Here is an 18,020-nt window from a genome sequence, read left to right as displayed (position 1 = left end):
TAAAATAAATTCAATATTATATGTAGTATCGGGGCTAAAAGGCCTAAGGTATCGGCCGAACTGTAAACAAAGTACCGTTTAGCATCAATGTACCGTTGGGTCCTTTAAGTGGACAGTTTACGTGAAAAGGCTGCGTGACCTTGATCACGGGGGTTTCGGGATACCTATTCCGAAGAACGGGAAAAGGCAGAGTGTGCAGAGTGTGTAGAGTGTAGAGAGTGTGGAGAGCGTGTTGAGTGTACGGAGTGGGCAGAGCTTGAGTTGGGAAGCAGAAAGCCGCATGCGAGAATAGAACGTAGAACCGCATTGTAATCATTTCGTTGCTCTTAATAATATATATTAAATCAAAACATCATTACTTGTCCTTTCTCTCTAAGACCCATTTGGATACTACATATATATATATATAAATAATATTAAATTTCAAAAAAAATTTTTTTTTTTAAATATCAATAATCCCCAAAATTATTATTTTAATTAAACTATTTTTTGTTAATTAAATATAAATGTTTTATAGTTTAATAAAAACATTAATTTTGTAAATTAAAGATTTAATTATAATATTAATATAACAAAATCTTAATAAAAATAAAAAATGAAAACTTTATTAATTCTTAATCTTATTATATACATAAATTTAAATATTAATTTAATATTAATTATTTATTATTTTTATATAAATATCTTCAATTCACCTTTAAAACAATTAATTTATTTAATTTTATATAGTATTTATATAACTTTTAATACTTTAATTTTAAAATAAAATTTTTCAAAAAATTTATACATTTTAATAATTATTTTCATTAGAGGAATTTTAATTATATTTTCTTATTTTATTAGATTAATCAATAAAATAAAAAAAAAAAAACAATACTTATAAAATATTAATTTTAAATTCATTTATTTTATTAATTATAATTTTGCAAATTTATCAAATAAAAATTATTCTTAAACATTTAAATTTTAATTTTTACAAAAATAATATATTTAAAATTATTAAAAATTTATATTATAAACCAAATTACTTAATTTTATTAATAATTATTATTTTCTTAATTTTAATATTATTTATTATAACAAAAATCTGTTATATTAAAAATAAAAACTTACGAACAAAAAAATGAAAAAAATAATTTCTATAATTTATAAAACTCATATATTAAATTTACCATTATCATTTATTAATTTACCTACACCAATCAACATTAATTATATATGAAATTTTGGTTCAATTCTAGGAATATTTTTAATAATTCAAATTATTTCAGGATTATTCTTATCTATACATTATTGCCCTAATATTAACATTGCTTTTTATAGAATTTCTAATATTATAAAAGATATAAACTCAGGATGATTAATTCGCTTAATTCATATAAACGAAGCTTCATTTTATTTTTTAATTATATATCTTCATATTGCACGAAATTTATTCTATTACTCATTTAAATTAATTCAAGTATGATCAATTGGTGTATCAATCTTATTTTTATCAATAGCAACAGCATTTTTAGGTTATGTTTTACCATGAGGACCAATATCATTTTGAGGTGCAATAGTAATCACAAATTTAATTTCAGCAATTCCATATATTGGTCAATTTACCGTTGAATGAATTTGAGGAGGATTTTCAATTAATAATGATACATTAAATCGATTTTATTCATTTCATTTCATTTTACCATTTATTATTTTATTAATAGTATTTATACATTTAATAATTTTACATATTACAGGTTCTTCAAATCCTATCCATTCAAAAATAAATATTTATAAAATCAATTTCCATCCATATTTTACTATTAAAGATTTAATTACTATTATTTTTACATTTTCAATATTTATATTAATTAATTTACAATTACCTTTTATATTAGGAGATCCTGATAATTTTAAAATAGCAAATCCTATAATTACGCCAATTCATATTAAACCTGAATGATATTTCTTATTTGCATATTCAATTTTACGAACAATTCCAAATAAATTAGGAGGTGTAATTATATTATTTATATCTATTTTTATTTTATATATCATCCCTTTAATTAATATTAATAAATTAAAAAATAATAAATTCTACTTTATTAATAAATTTATATATTGATGATTTATTAACATTTTTATTATATTAACTTGATTAGGTGGACAAATAATTGAATATCCTTACACCAATTTAAATATATTATTTACTTCTATATATTTTTTATATATAATTTTATCATTTTATATAAATAATATATGAGATTTAATTTTAAAAAATTAGTTAATGAACTTGAATAAGTTTATGATTTGAAATCATATTATAGAAATAAAATTTTCTATTAACTTAATTAATTTACTTTTAATATATTAATCCTTATAAATATATTTATAAATTCAAAATTTATTAATTAACTAATTTTTAATATTAACAATAATTAAATTTAATTTATTTATTTATTTATATATATATATATATATATATATATATATATTAAATTTAAAAATTTATTTATATTATTTATAAATTTAATTATATATATATATATATATATATATATATATAATAAATTTAATTCTTTATTTTATTAAAACTTTAATAAAACAAAAATTAATTTTATTAATTTTTAATATTTACAAAATCTACAATATAATCAATTAATAAATTATCTTATTAATTAATAATATTAATAATTTAATATAATTATTTCTTTTATTAAATAAATTAAAAAACAATATAATAAAATTAATACTAATAGTTCAAGTCAACACGCTTTTATTAAAATATCATATCGAATTCGTGGTAATACTCCTCGAATTATAATTAAAAAAGTTAAATGAAATATAAAAATTAATAAAAAATATAAAGATCAATTATTAAAACCATAAAATATTACAGTTAAAATAACCCTAATAAATATAATATTCATATACTCTGATAAAAAAATTAATACAAATAAACTTCTAAAATACTCAAGATTAAAACCAGAAACCAACTCAGATTCTCCTTCAATTAAATCAAACGGAACTCGATTTAAATCAATTAATACTCTAACTATAAAAATTAAATGTAAAGGATATAAAAAAAATATAAAATTAACATTTTTCTGAAATTTAGAAAATCTTAAAAATGAATAATCTTCAATTATAAGTATTAAAATAAAAAACATTATAAATAATAAAATTTCAAATGAAATTATTTGAGAAACTGCACGTAATGATCCTAAAATTGAATAATTACATATTGACACCCAACCAATCATTATAACTGGATAAACTATAAATCTTAAAATTAATATTAAATAAATAATTCTAAAATCAATAAAATAAAAATTATTAATTCAAGGATAAACTAATCATAAAATTAATGATAAAAAAATATAATTATTGGACTATATAAATATCTTATATTAACTCTTAAATAAAAAATTTCTTTTGTTAATAATTTTAATGCATCTCTAAATGGTTGAAATAAACCTTTAAATATAATTTTATTAGGACCTTTTCGCAATTGTATATAACCTAAAATCTTACGTTCAAATAAAGTTAAAAATGCTACCCTAATCAAAACTATAATTATTAATAAAATATAATTCAATAAATTATTTATAATTATTATATATTATAATTATTTATAATTTATTTAAATTCTAAATTTAATGCACTAAATATGCTAATATAATTTATTAAAATATATTAATTAATAAAATTAATAATTTAATTATAAATTATAGTCCTTTCGTACAAATAACTTATTATATTTTTATAGATAGAAACCAATCTGACTCACGTCGATTTGAACTCAAATCATGTAAGATTTTAAAAGTCGAACAGACTTAATTATTAAATTTCTTCATTTAAAATTTATCTTAATTCAACATCGAGGTCGCAATCATCTTTTTCAATAAGATCTTTAAAAAGATATTACGCTGTTATCCCTAAGGTAATTTACTCTTTTCATTTTTATTAAAAGATCAAAATATATTCTTTAATTAAAGTTAATATTTAAAATAAAGTTTAATAAATTTACCTATCCTCCCAACAAAATATTAATACTCAATAATCAAATTATAATTAAAATATTAATATAAAATTCTATAGGGTCTTATCATCCCATAAATTAATTTTAGCATTTTAACTAAAAATTTAAATTAATTTAATATATATGAGACAGTGTATATCTCATTAACTCTTTCATTCCAGTTTTTAATTAAAAAACAATTGATTATGCTACCTTTGTACAGTCAATTATACCGCAGCCATTTAATTCTTTAAAATCATTGGGCAGAATTGACTTAAAATTATTACTCAATAAGCCATGTTTTTGTTAAACAGGTGGATATATTAAATTTGCCGAATTCCTTATATATATATTATATATTTATAGAAATAAACTTTAAACTTAAAACATTATTTATTAATTACTAATTCGATCATTATTATATTTAATTTTAATAAATTAAAAATTATTATTATTTTTTTTAATATACATTTACTTATTAATATATTTTAATTTTAAAATCTATAATATTTATAAATTATTAAATTATTAAATACTCATTAATAAAAATTATTTTTAAATTAATATTATTAAACCTTATTCCTCCAATACCGCTCCGGAAATAACGGAATACCTGCATTCTTCCTTCCAAATGTCTCTCCCTAATAAATCTTTCACTTCTCTAGAGGTTACTGAACTAATCCATCGTCTGAATCCTAGGAAAGTACCGGGACATGATCAAATAAGTAATAAAGCAATTAAGGAACTACCCGTAAAAGGGATTGCACTCATTTCTTCAATCTTCAATGCAATTCTTCGCCTTGAATACTATCCCAAAACCTGGTAAACGTCACTAATTACGCTCATCCCTAAACTCGGAAAACCAATACACGAAACTAGCTCCTATCGTCCAATTAGCCTTCTACCCACTTTGTCAACAAAACTATTCGAAAAGTTGCTAACGAATCGACTCCTTCCACTCCTAGAGGATCTGAAAACTCTGCCAGATCATCAATTCGGCTTTCGGAAGCAGCATTCCACAATAGAGCGAATCCACCGAATAACACACAGTATCAGCCAAACCGTCGAAAAGAAAAAATACTGCTCAGCGGTATTTCTTGATATTCAACAGGCATTCGACAAAGTATGGCACGAAGGGCTTCTTTACAAACTTAAAAAAGTCCTACCACACACTTACTACTCCATGCTAAAGTCCTACCTAACCAATAGGCAATTCATGGTTAAATACGCAGACGCCATTACCACAACTTTCCCAATAGAAGCGGGCATACCCCAAGACAGTGTCCTCGGACCCCTTCTATTCTCCATCTACACTGCCGACTTACCAATATCAACAGGAATAATCATAGCAACATTTGCCGACGACACAGCGCTATTAGCGTCCCACGCCAACCCGACAATAGCCTTATCCACCCTTCAGCAAGTTCTCGACTCAATGGAAAAGTGGTTCCACAAATGGGGCTTCAAAATTAATGAAAAAAAATCCACACATGTAACCTTCACGCTGCGAAAACAAACCTGCCCACAGGTCTCCATTAACAATATAACAGTTGCCAACAAAGACACAGTCAGATAGATACCTGGGCATGACTCTGGACAGGAGATTAACCTGGAAACAACATATCCTAGACAAATCCAAACAACTCAGGGACAAACTCAAAAAATTTTATTGGCTCATTGGCCGTCGCTCCAATCTAAGCACACAGAACAAAATTACGCTCTATAAGGCCGTAATAAAACCAGTCTGGACCTACGGAATCCAACTATGGGGAACAGCAAGTAATTCCAACATTGAAATACTCCAACGCTTCCAATCGAAAACGCTAAGATCCCTATTAAATGCACCCTGGTATGTTACCAACGAAACAATCCACCGTGACCTCAAGATACCTACAGTCGAAGATGAAATACACAAGTCCAGAAGCAGATATAACACAAGAGTGAACAACCACTATGCGGAACATTTTTGTAGATAATTTTATGATCTCCAATTTTTGTCTGGGCTATATCTTCGATAAAACTTACTGTTTTCAAGAAAAATTAAAAAAATCAGAAAATTTTAACTTTAACCTTGAATAACTTTTTTAACACACATGGGATCAATGGGGACTTTTCACCCTTCATTTCTACTGGTGTACCCAAGTTCTTTACCAAAATTTAGCTCCGTTGGAATTTCTGTTCTTTGAAATTTCTATTTTGATCAGACTATTACTTGCAATCTGATACAAGATCTGCAGTCCGGATACAAAACAACAATATAATTTTATTTATCCTCTGTCTCATGTGCCGTTACAAGAATAAGAAACTTTCTGAATGCTAAATCCTAATTTTATGAATATGCGATTAATTTCTTCAATATTTGAACGGTAGTTGTTCAAGACAATTGGAAAGTTAAGGGTTTATGACTCTGCTGAATGGGGTCTAAGAAGGGTGTAAACCTGAAAATTCCTGAAGGCTCAAGAGTGTCGTAAACCACTCGGTGAATTAAGGAAATCTTTATCCTCCCCACTCTCATTTTAAGCGATCGGTAGTCGGCCAATAGGGGAAATCAGTCGTTCATAACTATTGTTTTCCATCTTACGAAAACTCATGGTTATGGAGTGGGACTGAAGAACTACTTTCTGGGGGTGGGTTTATAAATTGCTTTCCTTCGTCAACCGGCTCACAATTCCAGTTTGTTCGGACGCGATCAGGTCGATACTCAGTGTGACGAGTCAGTCTGGTTCATAGTGCTAGTGCGCTAAGTAGAAGCAAAGTCAGTCAGAGACCACGTGCAAGAAGTTCGAGAGTCAGATCCGAAGGAAGCACATGCCGGATCCAGAGATCAGTTGACAGAGGGATATTAATCGGTAATCAGCGTACTGGAAACTCAAGACGAGGCACATCGCAGTAGCTAGGTGTGGAGCCTGCAGTCGTTGACAAACAAACATCTTCACGAACTTGCATTGCAGTGAATCGTCGAGTTTTGTATATTGCTTGTTTTGCGTTGAACGATGACTACACTAAGAAAGGGGGTTGATCTCGATTTACTGAAACTTGAACGCCTTCGGATTACATCAGACCTCTCGATATTCGATAATTTCTGGAGAACGAAAGGAAAGATTGCGCCTAACGAGCTCATTTATCAGTGGATCGTTGAGAGTGTACCGCTGATGGATCGCTTTCTGTCTGTTCAGAAACAAATTCAATCGTACCTCGAAAAGGGAAGTGAGGAGGAGGAATCTCACATTTCATCAACGAAAGAGTTTCAAGATCTGTATTTTAAATTGATGTACGAGACTCAGACATATCTAAGTGATTATTCGTTTCGAAGGCACTCTCGCAATTAACAGCGCGAATCAGGCAGTTAGAAACGAGTGCGTCTCCTGCAGTGTCCGCAGCCGGCTACTATAAAATTACCGTCCATTCCACTGTCTTTTACGCATCATTTGCGATTACTTCCGCAATAACTTTGAATCGCTGATCAATCAAAACGAATCCTTGAGCAACATTGAGCAATTTCACTATTTATATTTAAAGTCTACAGTAAAGAGTGGATGATCTGGACGCTTAAAGCATTGGCAATGTCCGACGACAACTATAATGCCGCATGGAAACTTTAGTAGATTTGGAGGCGTTTCTCGAACGAACATACTAACAATAAGTGCGATCCTCAGAAACTACAATCGCGTCTTGTATCGTTTGTTAGCGCTGAGAGGCTCAAACGTCCATTGTGCACAGCTGACGATAAATTAGAGAATTTATACAGAGCACTGCGTTAAGACGTGTATAATCGTATAATCAAGTTCTTATAACACGCGAGCAACGGTCATTTTTATGGAGAGATGATCCTTTGCAGTCGGTCGATGTTTACGAGTCCACAGACGCATTCTTAAATTCTTTCCATTGGTCCGTTGTATGCAGAGAAATTTAGAAATTATCCTATATAAATTGGAGAAATTCATTCTAACAACGGTGGAAATTTCGTGGATGCTATTCGCATCGCTACTCCAGAGGATTTTTGCCTGGGCACTATAGCGGTGGTCAAGGAGGATTGCCTTCTTCCTTCACGTTGGAGATTCGACCGTATCACCGAGATGCTTCAAGGCAAGGATGGCGTTACCAAAATCATCTCAATAAGGACAGCCACTGAGATTGTCAAACGGCTGATGGCCAACATCTGCATCTTACCAATGAACAACGAACATCCAACACCGCGGGCAGGATTCAGAGACTTGTCAGACCGACGGTCTCAAAACAAGCTGAATAATATCCAATCCTATGTATTCAAACACATACACGGCGATGCACATAAAGTGATTTATTATATAACCATTGTAATTAATTACATTGCCAATTCATAGAATTGAACATAATCTTTAATCATTGTATATCGGTAGCCACTGTATTCGCGTAATTCAATAAAATCTATAGTCATGGTAAAATTGCATTGTTTAGCTGCGGTATGTTATGGTGCAAAGGTCATGGTCCGACTGCGAACGAAAAGCTCACGAGCGAAAAACACGGATAGAACAGAATTTTTGTCTCACTCGGAAGGTTGTAACATTCGGTTGTAACACACATTTTTAAATAAATAATAAATGAATAAATTATAATGAGTTAATAAATTTCTATACATTACACGTATATCTGCTTTTTACTTTCTATGCTACACGTTGTTTTGATAAGAATAAATTGCAGATTCCTACTTGATGCGCGCCCATCAAAATTTGTCCTTTCCACAGGGTACATTAACCCCGAAACTGCCCGTACGACCATCGTCGTGAAGAGGTTGTAGAGCTGCTCTGCTGATTAGAACTAATAATCTAGATAACTGTATTTTTAAGTACATTTAAATCTATTTTTTCAGTCAAAGTTAATAACGTAGAGTCTGGCTTGTATGAAAACACGGATATATTACGGTTGTTACGAACTGACTATTTTATTTATTTTAAATTTTTTGTCATGTAATTACAGCAACATTCGATATTTGCATGTATGTAATTGCATAATCGTAATCCGAAGAACAGAGGTTTCTCTGACGCACCACGGAAGTTGACAATTTGCTGCGATCCAGTCGGAGATTATTGTATCTAGATATTATACTAATCAATACAATCAATACAAGTAGCAACTCGATATGATTCAACGCATATGTGACGCGTGTCTTACTGGTAGCGTAAAACGATTTTATGCGCAAATTAACTTACACAAACATTATATTCTAATAATTTATCTATATTTACATCTTTGAAAATATGATTTTGTAATTTTAATTTCTTTATCTCTTTGTATGATATAATTTATAAAACATTTACCAAGATGCTTCCTTGGATTGGCCAAAATTCTTCCTTGGTGACATTACACCAAATTGAATGTGATAACAGTGTCCTCAGCCTATCATTTTTACAGCATAATTGTTTTTTCAATTGTTATTTGATTTATCAGCTCAGTGGTAAAAAATATCTTCAAAAAATCATTTCTTTTTTTTCCTTGCGTGGGGAAATGGTCACCCCGTCTCACTTCTGGGAAGCGGGGGGCAGTGTCGGACTCTTACCGACTGAAACCCCGCGGTCGGTTAACAGGAATATCCTGGGACCTCTTTCGAATTGCTGTCGGAGCATTCCTGCATCTTTTCCCAATCTAAGGGAATCATTCCTCAGGTCTAATTTCGGGTAGCAATCCTCGCCCGAACCCAGGCCGCTCAGGTTTTCGTACACGCGCAGCAACGCCAAGGCCTGGAGCTCGAACGGAGGAGACGCCGCCAAGACAGACACCGATACATAGGATATTTATGTTTCCCAATATATTTTACAAAATAATTATATATCTAAAGATTATTAAATAATAATATTTTATATAAACAATAATATTTATATAAATAATTATATAATATATTTATTTGGTTTAAATTTTAACATATATATATATATATATAAATTTTTATATAATATAAATATTTATATTAAAATTATAATTTGTTTATATTTATAATTAATAATTATATATTAATATATACTTGTATATATATAAAAGATAATCTATTTTTTTCAAAAAATAATGAATTTTTTATAAAGATACCATCCTATAAAAATATTTTTTTTTTTTTTTAGAAATTTTTTATAAATATATTATTTATAAAAATAACATTTAAAATAATTAAATAATAATTAAATATAATAATAATAATAATTAATATTAACATTTATATAATAGGCTAAGTTTAAGCTAATAGGCTCATGCCCTATCGATAAATTTTTAAAATTTTTATATAAAACCATATTTCCTATAAATAAATCAAAATTCCGGTGCGTAAAATGTGCAGGTAATCACCCCACTGACCAATGCACCAAATCCCCTGAAACCCCCGCTAAGTGCATCCACTGTCAAGGAGAGCATCCTGCGAACTACAAAGGATGCTCAGCCTATAAAACACTACATAATATTAAGTATCCAAAACTGAGACCCAAGGAGATAACCATACAAGAACCTAGACCCCAAAAACTCACCGCACCATCAATGTCCTATGCCCAGGCAACACAAAGAAACGTAAACAACTCGAAAACACACAGTGTACACACAGAAAATAGAATTCCCACCCCACAAAACACAGACAACTTCACCAGACTCGAAAAAGCAATTATCGAGAAGCAAACTGAGCAAATTAACAACTTGCTGTCACTACTCATACTCTTCATGGACAAATTAATACGCACAGAAGAAAAATAAAACCAATGCGTATAGCTCTGTGGAACGCCAACGGTCTAGCTCAGCACTTATAAATAAGCTCAGCATTAATAAATAAATTAATAAATAAATCCCAGCAGTTATTAATGTTGAAGAATGAACTAAAGAAGAAACAGGTGTAGGAGCTATCATTGCAGCAGGTAATCAAATTATAAATACTAATTGTGCACTTTTTCTAAATACTATAACTAAAAATATAAATAAAATTAATAAATTTATATTATATAAAATTAAATTTCATCTACCAAAAATTATTATAAAAGAAATAATTATTAATAATCTTGAATCTCCTAAACGATTTAAAATCACAGTTATTATTCCTGAATTAAAAGCTAAATTCTTTTGATAATAAATAATTAAACAATAAGAAATTAATCCTAATCCATCCCATCCTAACAATAAAGTTAATATATTAGGCCTTAAAATTAAAAAAATTATTGATAATAAAAATAATATTATTAAATAATAATAACGTTTAATTAAATATTTATTATTTAAATCTATATACCTTACTCTATATAATAAAATTATTGAACAAATTAATGTAACTAAAAATATAAATATTAATAATTTAAACCTAATTACTACAATTAAATTCATTTTTATCGAATTTAAATTATAAATTATCCATTCATAAACAAATAATTTATTTATAAATAAAATATAAAATCCAAAAAATATAAAAATTAAACTTATTATAATTAATATAATTCCAAAAACAACTATTTTTAAAATAATTTAAAATATTTTCTATTTATATATCATTGAAATCACAATTCAATATTTTTAATTAAACTATTTAAATAAAAAATAATTTTTTCTTTTTTTTCTTTTTTTTTTTTTGCGTGGGGAGGGGAAAATGCTATTACGCATGCCCAGTGACCCGCATCACTGGGTTATGTGGGAGTCGGTCGGATGCCGTTGCCATACCCACTAAAAACCCCTCCTCCTTCTTCCTCCGCTTTGGGGGCAGACAACCCCGGTAAAACCTGTCGGCAGTCATCAGAGTTGTCCATTCGTGCCCGGCAATATACATTGTCGCCAAGGTCGCCATGTGTAATGTTCAAGTATCTGCTGTCTGTAGAATGTTTAGAAGTGGTCGCCTAAGGTGACATCAGGGCAAAAGTGTTTGGGGTTACACTCCCCCCTCCTTAGAATGAACTTAGTCCTCGAAGTTCCTTTTCCTCTTTAAGATAGATGGGTGAAATTTTGCCTTGGGTGTTTCCAGGTCGAAGGTTACTTGTGAATCGTTGCTGGTGCTGGGCACAGGTAGAATCGGGGTGAACATGTTGATAGGTGCCGGGTTGATTGGCATCGGTGCGCTGGTTGGTGGATTGTTATTTGTCGTGTTTCGCTTGATTTTACAACAGAATAAATGAAAATACAATTTCGGCATTCCTATTTTGTTGAGAAAGTATAAGCATATGAGAGCAATGGATAAATATCCTATAATTTGTAATATAGATATTCCCCGTGATCCAACTTGATCGATTCTATGAGCAAAAGTTAGTTGATTCGTTTGATCTTCGATTCCATCCAGAGTGTTTTTGTATCCGTAATTATCGTTAATAAGTTTTGGAGTTTTCTCTAGTTTATTTAGTAAAATAATCCAGTCTGAATCATTAGCTACATTGACTGTTTTGATTTTAATCTCGTAAGAAATTTCCTTGCTACTACCACTGATTCTCATATGGTTATTCTTGTACAATATGTCTACGGTTTTATTAGTTTGTAACAAAGATGGTTTCTCTAGTCTAACAATTCGATGTGTCTTTTCTTCGAAAATGCTCAGATCTATTGGTATAGCTATAAAATGATTCTCAGCGTTTAATGGGATAAAAGTTATATCTTCAATGTTATAAACTACTACCTTACAGAATTTGACAGTGTTTTCTGCGCTTAAGATTTCAGAGTTACAATCGTGCTTCACTCGACGGTCGTGAATCGGCTGAGTTTGTTTGCAAATGTAAAAGTCAGATATAGAACGGCATTGCTTATCCAAGTAGTTTTGATCGACATTGATGTAATTTAGTCCTGACGTTAAAAATATCGGATGAACTACTAAAGGTGCTAAAAACACTTTGTTCGTGAGAGATGGTATGGGATATATTTGCTCTATATCCCATTCCATGTCCATAACTGTTGGTACAGAAATTACAAAGAAAACTTTGTTTCGTCGAGTAAACAATGTGAGTTCTGAGATATCTAAAATATTTTGGAAATTCTCTTCCTTTGGTATAAAAGCGTTTCCTACTGTTTTGCTACCTAGTACTTGGGCGTAATTGTTAATAAAAGTTCCGGGATCAATAATCTGTGGGCTTATTATTCCTTGTTTTCCTAAGATGATTAAATTGAATATTTCGTCGATTTGGAAATGTAAGTCAGAGAGTGAGCTTTCTAGAGCTATGACTTTTATTAAGGTGATCTCGTTTTTGTTAAGCGTTTTAAGTTCGTTTGTTACACCTGTGTCTACTTGTTTCAATCGCTGGATGACGTCGTTATTTAAAATTCGTTTAATCAAAGCTGTCTGGTTGGCTACTATGGTTTTTAGGCTGTTACCTTCTTCAAAGAGTTTGTCTATATTTTTGTTGATTATATCTAGATCGTTCGCGGCTAGGGTTCCAAAAAGAGTTTTACTAATAGATCCGATAGCGTCTACTAGTCCTCGTCTACTTCTGAGATGAATGTGAGCTAAGGATCGTAATTCGATGCTAAGTGTTCTGACGTTATTTAGTTTTGCTTGTAAAGAGCGTATTTCTGGTAATATGTTACAGTCTTTTCGTGTCTCGCAATGATTCCTAACTTCGGTTACTCCCTTTTCAATATATCTTACTTGTTCCAATACAGCACTAATATCTAGTCCTATAATAACATTTATGTATTCGCTATAAAGATATGCTTTGGATATTTTCTCATGAAATATTCCATTATTGTCAATAGGGGTTATTGTTAATCCGTTAAGGGTGGTAAAGCCGACGGCAAGGGTGATCGTCCTGAAAAATAAGGTTTTATTCTGTTACCGTGGATTTTCTTAACTCGATCTCTAATGAGAATCTCATAATACGGTGTCTTGACTGATTTAATAACGTAGGGTCCTAACCATTCGTCGTCCAATTTATCCGACTTATGATCGTTGTGAAGGAGTATACGATCTCCTTCCTTAAATAAGGTTTGAGTTCTAATGATTTTTCTTGTCTGATCTCTCATGTACCTCTTTCTACTTTGTTCAAGAGTGTTCTTCGCTATCATTCTATATTTTTGCAATTGTTTTTGCCATAGTGCAAACATTTCTTCGTAGGTGTAATTGGAAGTTCGGGATACGGAAGACGGGAGGTTGGCTTTTCTTCCAAATGTTAGTTCGAAGGGTGAAAATCCAGTTGCATCGTGTATCGCGGTATTATACCCTAGGCAAATAAAGTCTAATACCTGATCCCATTCTTTATTAGAATCGTGTAGGCTCGTGCGAATCATGTCTTTTACTGTGGCGTGTGTTCGTTCTAAGGATCCGTTAGATTGAGGATGAAAACTAGTGGTCTTTATATGTTTGATTTTAAATGCTTCCTCGAATTTTTCCATTAGTTCGCTAATAAAGTTTTGTCCCTGGTCTGTTAGTATCGTTTTGGGTGCTGAGAAGATGTAAATGTAGTGGTGTAGTAGTGCATCGATAATCGATTCGGTTCGTTGTGTTTTCAGTGGTACTAAAACGAGATATTTCGTTAGGTCATCGTGAATCGAAAGAATGTATTGATTTCCACGTGTGGTTTTGGGCATCGGACCAATTAGATCCATGGCTATCTTTTCGTTTGGTTCTACTGGTGTCTGAGGAATTACGGGTTGTTCCTTGGGTCTGATTCTAACTAGCTTTTGTCGTTGACAAGCTTCGCAATTTTTTATAAAATCTTCTATCCTTTCCATGAGGCGTGGGATTTTGAATTGGTCTTTGATTTTACTATATGTCTTTTGAATACCCAAGTGTCCACTAATGTCGTTATGGTTTTCGCGTATAATGTCTAGAGCTTGTTCGTCAGTTATGGTTTGTATTGGTTCGTATGCAAAAGTTATTTCTTCAATTTGGTCATTAATAAACATGAGTGTTACTTTGATCCTAGCTTTTTCGGTTTCGGTAAAACTATTGTCTCCTATCCCAATTTTCTTGTGTTTCTTGGTTAGTTCAAAAATTTTTCGAATCCAAGTATCTTTGTCGAATGGACCTAATGTTTCTCTATTTAATTGATAGAAGGTGTGATCGTTTGGCGTGATTTTAAGTCGTCTCGGGGGTGTCGCGTCTTCTGACCATGCGTTAAAGTGTTCTACAATATTTTCGGAGTTTGCAGGTGTGTCTGGGACTGATTTGTCGGTAATTTGGTAAATTTTTCTGGAAAGTGCGTCGGCTGCTGTGTTCTCTTTACCTTTGCAATACTGAATATCGTACTCGTATTCTTCGAGTTTAAGTCTCCATCTAATCAAACGCGAGGAAGGGTCTTTGCAATTTTTGAGCCAAGTGAGTGCTTGGTGATCGGTTCGAATAACGAATCGTCTTCCTAACAGGTATTGCCTGAGTCTCTTAACTGCCCATACGATAACTAATAATTCCTTTTCTGTGGTAGAATAATTTTTCTCTGGGGGGTTGAGTGTCCGTGATATGTAACAACAAGGATGTCCGTCTTGTGATAAGATTGCGCCTATTCCTTCATTGGAAGCGTCGGTGGTGAGTGTGAATGTTTTCGTGTAGTCTGGGTATGCTAAAACTGGGGCTGAGCATAGCTTTTCTTTTAGTGTGTCAAAGCTTGTCTGTTGCGTTTCTGTCCATCTAAAAGGATTGTCTTTCTTTGTGAGATCTGTTAATGGTTTGGCGAGTTTGGAAAAGTTTTTAATGAATTTTCTGTAGTATCCAGCTAATCCGAGAAATGACTTTACGTCTGTTGGTGTTTTGGGAATCTTAAAGTCTTTAACTGCGGAGATCTTTTTAGGATTTGGCTTTATGCCCTCGTGTGTTATGACATGTCCTAAGTATTCTAATTCAGGTTTTAGAAACTCGCATTTGTCGGGTTGGATTTTTAGTCCTAACTCTTTTAATCTTTGCAATACTATAGCAAGGTTTTCATTGTGTTGTTGAATTGTACTACCGAATATTATTATGTCGTCAAGGTATACAAAGCAATATTTGTTCAATAATCCTCGTAACGCGGTATCCATCATGCGTTGGAAGGTGGCTGGGGCGTTTTTTAAACCGAATGGCATGCGATTATAGTGAAAGTGTCCCTGAGGTGTGCTAAAGGCTGTATATTTCTTTGAGTCGGGGTCCATAGGTATTTGATGGAATCCCGAAGATAAATCTAGAGCAGAGAAGAATTTGGCGTTGCCTAATTGTGATAGAATGTCGTCGATTGTCGGTAGTGGGTAGGCGTCTTGATCGGTAAGTTCATTTAATTTTCGAAAGTCGATAACTATACGCCATTTCTGTTTGCCTGATGCGTCTGATTTCTTGGGTACTACCCATACTGGACTGTTGTAAGGAGAATCTGATTCTTCAATGATATTTTTATCTAACATTTTTTTCATTTGTTTTTCAATTTCTGCTTTATGGGCTTCGGGAGGTCGGTACGATTTGGTATTGACGATTTTGTTTTCGCGTAGGGTAATAGTGTGTTTTGTTAGGTTAGTACAAGGTAGGGTATCGGATTCTAGGTCAAACACGTCTATGTAATGTAGGAGGATCTTTTCGATAGGAATACGAAGTTTGTCTTCAATATGGTCTAGTCTAATTATTTGTTTCATTTTAGCAATTTTATCGACATCGTGTTCATAAGAAAGATCATTAGTGATTATAGTTGGTTGCTCACCAGTATTGCAGAAACATACTCTCGTCGGAACTTTATCCAGATAAATTGTTTCGATTTTGGTTTGCCCTGGGAGAATGGTTTTCGGCGCCTGGAAAAATATTTCGTTCCCGTTTAATTGTATTGATTCGTTGTTAATTCGATATGAGTAGTTAGAGAGCATAGGTAAACCAATTATTCCGTCTTCTATTAAAGGAAAATCGTCTGGCACAACGTGAAATGTGTTCATGATGTTAAAGAATTGAAAGTCTACTGTTTCGTCAGTTTGATATTTGTCATTGCCCATGTAAAATGTTTTAGCTACTGTCTTCTTAGGTTTAAATATGGCACTTGATCTTTTAACTAAATTTATTCCTGCACCGGTATCGATTAAATATCGTTTGATTTCTGTTCCCGATCGAACTCCAATGGATAGAAGTTTTCCTGTTGTTGCGTGTACTCGTACGACGTCTCTCGAGATTCTGGTAGCGCTGTTTCCTCTTCTCGTCCCGCATTCTCCATGTTTATATTGTAGCTGCGCGGTGGCGGAAGATTTCGCTGGCTGGCCGGTTGAAAATTTTCGGCAGTAATTTGCGGTATGTCCTATTTGGTTGCACTTAAGACACTTCATTCTCCCTCCGTTGTTTATTTGAGTGCTTGTCGGCAGGCGATTGAGCGTAGTCATCGGACCGCTCCTAAGTGGGGGTTTGCGTTGTGACGATACATTCCCTCGGGCGAATGAGTGAGCTCTTATTTGCTGGCTGCACTGATTTCCGCGGTTTCGCTCAATTTCTCCGATTAATAGTTCTGCTTCGAACGCGGCATCTTGTGCTTCTTGTAAGGTGCGCGGTTTCATGCTTGATGTTCTGATTTCTATCTCAGGTTTTAAATTTAGTATGAACGTTTTGGTTGCGCGTTCGTTCTCTAGGTCTATCGCGACTGCTCGTCGAATAGGATCGCGAATTTCGTGTTGCAATGCGTATATAAGTTCATTAAGACCTTGTCGAAATCTTTTGACGTATCCGTGTACTGATTCGTTGAAACTTTGCCGAGTTCTTTGTAATTTATCGCGCGCACCGTTTGAAGTTACGCTAATCGATACGAACTTCCTCAGATTTTCGAATAAGGCGCTGTACGTCTCGATAACCGAATGTCTAATGCCTCTTTCGGCTTCGCCGACAATGCGTTTGGTTAGAATTAATTTCAATAAAGCACGCTTTTCCTTACATTCCGATCTAGCTTCGCTTACCCGCTTGATGAATCCCTCCACTCCAATGTCATCTTGACCGTTGAGGACTGGGATGAACTCGATGCTGGTTTTCGCGTCGAACATATGTCGTTCGTACGAGGCTGATTCTTCTTCCTCATCCTCGGAGTTCGCTGGGTCGGAGGTTTCCGGAGTTTCTTTGATCCGAACGCGTTCTTCCGGAGATTTCACTATACGGGTGTCCCGAGTAGTGCTTCTGCTGGCA

At 32.1% G+C, this 18,020-nt stretch overlaps 1 pseudogene; it reads left to right on the top strand.

The window, feature by feature from the left end:
* The first annotated feature begins 1,123 nt into the window (after positions 1 to 1,123).
* On the top strand, positions 1,124 to 2,266 carry LOC125385984 (annotated as a pseudogene).
* The last annotated feature ends 15,754 nt before the right edge of the window (positions 2,267 to 18,020 follow it).

Source organism: Bombus terrestris, chromosome 2 (assembly GCF_910591885.1).
Source record: "Bombus terrestris chromosome 2, iyBomTerr1.2, whole genome shotgun sequence".
In the NCBI taxonomy this organism is placed as follows: Eukaryota; Metazoa; Arthropoda; class Insecta; order Hymenoptera; family Apidae; genus Bombus; species Bombus terrestris.
Note: the sequence above shows the minus strand (reverse complement) of the source record. Positions and strands in the feature narration are given on the sequence as shown.